This window comes from Onychostoma macrolepis, chromosome 19 (genome assembly GCF_012432095.1).
Source record: "Onychostoma macrolepis isolate SWU-2019 chromosome 19, ASM1243209v1, whole genome shotgun sequence".
In the NCBI taxonomy this organism is placed as follows: Eukaryota; Metazoa; Chordata; class Actinopteri; order Cypriniformes; family Cyprinidae; genus Onychostoma; species Onychostoma macrolepis.
The window spans coordinates 21,888,054-21,894,964 of NC_081173.1; positions in this window are offsets into that span (position 1 = coordinate 21,888,054).

The window sequence follows — 6,911 nt, forward strand, 5'->3', positions numbered from 1 at the left end:
ACCCAAAACCTGTCCCGTTCTGCTGGGCCAGTCTAGTGTCTGAATCCTGGAGGAAAAGGAAATGTGTTATGACATGAACAGGGTGGAAAAGGAAGTGTTTTTGCATTGAATTAAATAGGGGGAGGGGTTTTAAAAAGTTCGATTTACTTACACGCACAAAAGATCCATATGTACACATACAGACACACTCATGCCCACATAACGGCAGGCTAATTCTTCTGTAAAACCTGCTTTGTCAGGTACTTTCTTAATTCCAGGTGTGGAATTTCAAGATTTTGAATGCATGTTCATTTTTTTCTCAACAGAAAGCCCATCATACAATAAAGCCTCTTTAGTAATATGAATCATATGTTACTTATCAACTTAATGGGTAGCAGCCTTCTCTGATACTGGCTGGGTATCTCTGGCCATCTTATCTACAAAAATACACTGATAAAAATATAAAGAGAAGATTTCAACAATCTCAGCAACAATCTTGATAGGTCAAGAACACATGAAAAACATGCTTCCAATTACAGCTCGCCAACTGCCTCCAGAAGGAACATTAGTAAGGAAGTGTACAAAGGATTTGATAAAAAGTACTTTAACATCTTGAAGTTAGAAATCTTGGATAAAACATCTGAGGAAAGAAAATAATCTTGTTTTAAACAGATAAAGCTTGAAGTATGGAACTTGTGGGATATTTTACATACACCACCCTCTGTTTTAGATCACATACTGATTGTGTGACTAAAATAGTGTTTTATTTAAGAATCCAGCTTGAGCTAGACTGTTCCTTATCCTGGAGAACTCTGGGAGACATTTACTTATAGTTGATTCAGTTACTAGGTCACTAAGGAAAACTATTTAGAGCCCACAAACTGTACAGAATGCAGCTTCTGTAGCTTCTTTACATTAGCAGCCCTTTCCAACGCAATGCATGTTAGTGTCAAAGTGTTTAATATGGGTCAACTAATTAGTTCACCCAAAAATGAAAATATGATCTATCATAACCTTTGTTTTTTTATGAGATGAGGCGATCAAGCTTCAAAATGACCAAAAAAAGCACTTTAAAATCATAAAAGTGGTACATACGACTTTTGCACGATATTCCAAGCCTTCTAAATGCTTTATGTAAAGAAAGGACTCAAATAAGTCGTTATGCAATGAAACTGACTTGGCGCATTCATGAGATGAGCAGCTATGACTAATTTATGAACAGATCGTTCTTTTGAGTTAGACAGTTTCAATGAATCTTTTAAATGATTTGTTCACGAATCAAACAGTTCATCTCACTGACTCAATACAGACACAGAAAGCCCTGTGGAGAAATTTCAGACCGTTATCACACAGAGCTACAATATGGCTTCAGAAGACTAGGAATGACCTATCATATGCACCACTTTTATGATGCATTTATGCAGATTTTTTTTTAAAGCTTAAAAACTCCAGTATCCATTTACTTATTGTAACTGCATGGAAAAGTGAGTTGTACATAATTTCTCCACCTAAGTACTACAAAAAATAGAAAATCATGCATATTTGCAATGACATGACAAAGTTTTCATTTTAGAGTGACATTTAAAGTCAGAAATACTGCCAAAAAAGAGGAAGGAAGTTAAAACTGCTGAACTGCAAAAAATTCAGACAACTTTAAAAAACGGCTAAAATTGTATACTTTTCCAATGTAACTAGATCTCGTCTCACACAGGGAAAGATGACAAACCATCAAGATAACTTCTCACACTTAGATCTGAAAACAGCCCTATAAAACACTAATATACACCTCAAACATTTTTCTTCAATGCCACATTATTGTTGGTTAAATATTGCATTAAATGACATTGATGTCAGCCAATCAGCATCATTCTTAAAAAAATTTAAAAATAAAAACCCTTCCAAAAAGATCGTGTCAAAATGAACTTGAAAGGCAAGCACATTACACAATATCTACGCAGATGCACACAGTCATGCATGCACATGCACACAGCCAGAGCAAAGACAGAAACTATTTAGCATGCTAGACTGACCACAAGGTTCAGGCTCACCCAACTAACCTCTAGGTGTTGATTGCTCAGGGGGACCTGATCCTGGATCAGGGAGGCCATTCCCATGAAGATTTAGGTATACACTTGAAAGCCGCTCCAACAGGTCGCTTGTAGAGGGTCAGGGGGTCAATTGCCTGGTGGTGCTTAATGGTAGCAAAAAAAAACGTCAGTCATCTTAAATGGGCCACAGTGAAGCTTGTGGCCCGCGACTGGAGGAATGCAAGGAATTCTGAGGGTTAAAGTGGTGCCATGAGGTGGCAGACACCGACACAGGGCTCTGGAAGTTGGATACAATGTCACCACCTCACCATCACTCAACATTAGCCACCGCTCTCTCAACACCTTGTCCCGCTGTGGGTATTAACTGTTGTTGGTTTACAGAGGGGCTTGATGCTCATCAAAGCAACTAACAGAGGTGATAGTTGATAGTTAAAATCTGAATATTAAAATTCGCTGATGTGAGTTTTATCATCAAAGAGGTGTAGCTAAATCTAACTTTGATACTGACTGACTTTACCTGAAGTAATGGAGCAAAAAAAGAATGGAGCTCCATTTTGGGTTGAGGAGGCCTGAATACAAAACAGGCACTCTGGAGGATTACCTAATGTTATTTTCACCTCTGTTATTTGAGTGCTTCTTAAAGCTGTGAAAACATATGTCATCATGCCGCCAGGGCCAAATATTGTAATTATTTTCCAGAGAAAATGACAAAAAATATTTTCAAGTTTGGTCACTGTGCATAAGCGATCATTTATTCGGTCTCCTTATGCTTTCACGAGACGGAAATTAAACATTCTAGAACTTGTCATGCCTTAAAATTCTTCCTTTGACATCACATTCTTCTTCTGCACTTCAGAGGCCATGCACTCACCTGGCCCGCTGACACAGCCAACGTGTTATTTCCTCCCTGAGCTTAAACTCATGATCTAACGACCTGCCTTTGGTCCAAAGTCAATACTGAGCTGAACTTGTCAATCATTTGATCCACTTCATTGGCATCGAGGCTTGATTGGGCACAATTAGCCCTTAGAAACAAATGACATCAATCTGCCCTGGTTTTCCATTGAGGGAGGCTGATTATTTGCTTTAACCTGGAACGCTGATTTCATTTTCACCCCTCTGTGTCCCCTGGGGGATTAACAAACATTGGAAAACATGTACGACTGACATAAGATCCTTTGGCCTTAGCTAGAGAAATTTTCAAAATGCAATTTGGCCAAACCCGAAGGGAGTCCAACCGCACAACAATTTTGGCACAGCTGATACACTGCCTTGAGATTTATTTCAGTTTTTCTATGAGCTGTGTAACACAGACGTACCAATTGTCAGTTTCCTGTCTGATACGTCTACTTCAGGCAAACCACAACATTATGAACTGCTGTGCAAACTAGCTTCGGTCAAATTGTCCACAGACATAAATGGTCAATTTAAGGAGTGTGAATAAATTAAAAACACTTTACACTTAAACACTTTACAATAAGTTAACATTAATGCATTAGATATTATAAACTAACAATGAACAAAATTTTTTACACCATTTATCAATCTAGGTTCACGTTAATTTATAAATACATAAACATTTAAATTACATTACAAATTTTATTAATGTTTAAAATATTTTAGTAAAATAATGAGAAACTTAAAAAATATAAATTAACTATATAATATAAAAAGCCTAATGTTAAAAATAAATGTATAAATTAATATTAAACTAGATTATTAAATTCTGTAAAAAAATGTTTACATTTTAGTTCACGATACCTAATGCGTAAACTAATGTTAATGAATTGCATTGTAATGTGCTAGTAAAATTATCAAATTAATTACATGAAGTGCTTTTTAAATAGCATGTGTCAATATTTGCAGTGAAAAGCCCCAAATTTAATAATAATAATAATAATAATAATAATAATAATAATAATAATAATAATAATAATAATAATAATAATAATAATAATAATAATAATAATAATTCACTGAATAGACAGAGGGAATGAATGTGTGTTAATTTTTTAATCATATTACATTTTTAAATTAATCACATTAAATTAACAGGCCTAATTAAGAAGAAGCCCAAGAGAAACTAGGAAAAATCCAGGTTTAAACTTACTAGCCGTCATGCAAACACTCAGAAGTTTCATGTTTATGTACAGGGAATTACTAATGGACCATGGTCCATTAACTATGTGGATTTATTTCCAACCACGCAGTGTTATGAAAAGGCCAGCACAGAGGCTCTAACTTCAGGCTGTGGCACTTTTTCTGTTGGACAGCAAGACTAAATTTACAATATTGACTCTTTGGCTGCATTCTGTTACAGTAAAGAGGACATCGGGTTATGGTAGAGACATACCAGAGTAACTGTGAGTAAATACAAACACGAAGGACATTCACACCGAGCTCTGAAAATGTGGGCAGAGTTCCTTGCGGACAAACTTTACGATGAACAGTAGTTGTTATACATGTTTTGCATTTTAGACTATTTAAACAATTGTTTTAATGGCATAAGCACTTAGTCTGGCATATTAAACAATAATTTAATATCCAAGACAAGACAATACAATTTAATATAGTAAGATAATACGCCAGAAAACTTAACAAACATTGTGCTGATGCATCAGTACCATTTGGTGAAACTTTTACGTCATTCACACCGAACGTTCTTATAAACCACCAGTCAGATGCTTGCCGTTTATTGGGTGATGATGCTCGGGCTGAGAGCGGGAATTATGGCGATGACCACACCCCCGGCCTGTATGAGAGTCTGTGTGTGGGTGCACTGACCCAAGGTAACCCACGGCTGTGTTCTGAACTCTAAAGGGGAGGTAGATCAGAGCTGGTAATCAGAAGCTCAGCTGTAAAATCCTAATGAGCCTCAGAGGCAGCGGTAAAGCAAAGTGAAAGTCACCTAATGAGCCAAGAGTAATCTACGCCTGTCCCATAATGCCTAGCATAATAAACTATACTACTGACTTAAGCTATCAGCCTGCAACAAAAAAATGCACACTTATAATGCATGCAAATGTTATTTCATATGTAAGGCTTTTCAGGGTAAAATAAATACATTCCACTTGTATCCTACTAGCTTTAACCACTGGAGAATTGGATGCTTGTGTACGGGACGCTTGCTCTTCTTCTCCCAGAACGGTCTCCACTCCTCCTGGGGCAGCCAGGCTCCAAGGTAGACAAGCGATCTCAATTATTCTTTTATTCTGTGCTTAACCTCCACTACGACAATAAAGCTCTGTTTGCCTATTCATCCGCCTCAGCAGTGAACCTGATAGCACTTCAAAGTCCCACACTGGGGACAGTGATTAGATGCTTCAGGGTGCTGCTTTTCACTGGGCATTAAATGCCAGGGCTGTTTCACCAGGATAAGCATTAAAAGACACAAGAATGTATTTTTTACAAATTGAAAATAAACTACAACAGACAGGAGTATATTGACAAAAAAGGACTATGGAGAAAAAAAAAAAAAAACAGACATCTAAGAAATGTAGTTTGCATCAGGTGTGCAATAGTTCAACAAACTTCAAGCCTCCCAAAAAGATGACTGCTATAGGAGGCAGCATATGCAGAGCAAGCTAATAAACAAAGAAGTAATTTACTGAAATACAATGAGCAATAAAAATGATAACAGCCATAATTCTCTTGGCATCACTAAGCTGTGTGATGTAGAAAGACTGTAAATCACATTTAAAGATGCAGTGTGTGATTTCTGAGCATAAATAGCACTAAACAGAATTGCAAAAATAATCATTTTTAAACACTGCATCCATCACCCATACAAATTGGTTGAGCTAATGCAATGTCGAGCTGCTCAAACAAACAGAACAATATTGAAACAGCCACAGAACTAAAGGTCTTTTTATAAAATAGCCTTTTTATGTATTGTAGCTATAGTGTGCATATCATATCAGTTCCTCATTAGTATGCATGACCTAAGTTTGCCAACATGTTTACAGTATCCCACAATGCAATAAGTTACTTTCCTTTTTCCATTACGTGACATTAGCATCTTTTTTTGACTCATCGAGTGAAAAAAAAAAAAAAAGGCCCCAGTGTGAGGCCACCTGCCGCATACTGCTTGAAACATTTTCTTTGTGGATTAAACACTATTTATAATGATTTGAATAGTATTTAGCATAAAGTGTATACTGCACAGTATCCAGTAAGTAGTAAGCTAATATTCCATTTCAAACATAACCATATAATGTATACACTTTTCATTCAGCAGATGCTTTTATCCAAAACGACAAGTATAGGCTACGGACTAGCACACAAAAATCAAGCTGCAAATGTCTTAATTGTCTTTGCACATCAGTCTGAGATAGGACAGAATTACCTCAGACAAAATATTATACACAATTTAAAAACGTTTCCTTTATCTAATGGAAATGTCACCACTGATTTATATAATGTGAATAGTTCAATCAGCACGTTAAGTCAGCGGTTCAACTCAGCTGTTCTCAAAATAACTTGTGAACAATTGTTATGAATATTACATAATCTCTCAAATTTATCATGTAGCTGTTGTTATAAGACTCCACACCATAGCAGAGCATCACCGGTTTGCATGGTGCGAGTGCCCCCTACTGTTAAAACACAAGGGCAATTTAATTTGCCATTTCAACGCCTGGTTTTACAGACAGGGTTTAGATTAGGGCAGATTATCCCTGCGTCCCAATATTCATACTATCCATCCTAAATAGTATGTGAGATTACAATAAGTGTGTCCCAAAGCATAGTATGTTGAAAAGAGTATGCCAAAAGTCCCCGGAAGGTCTACTATTTCAGGTCGATTTTTGAAGTGTGGATCCATGCACACTTTTATGGCTAAAATTGCCCACAATCCATTGCGCTTTGGCGAAGGATTCGGTCCAG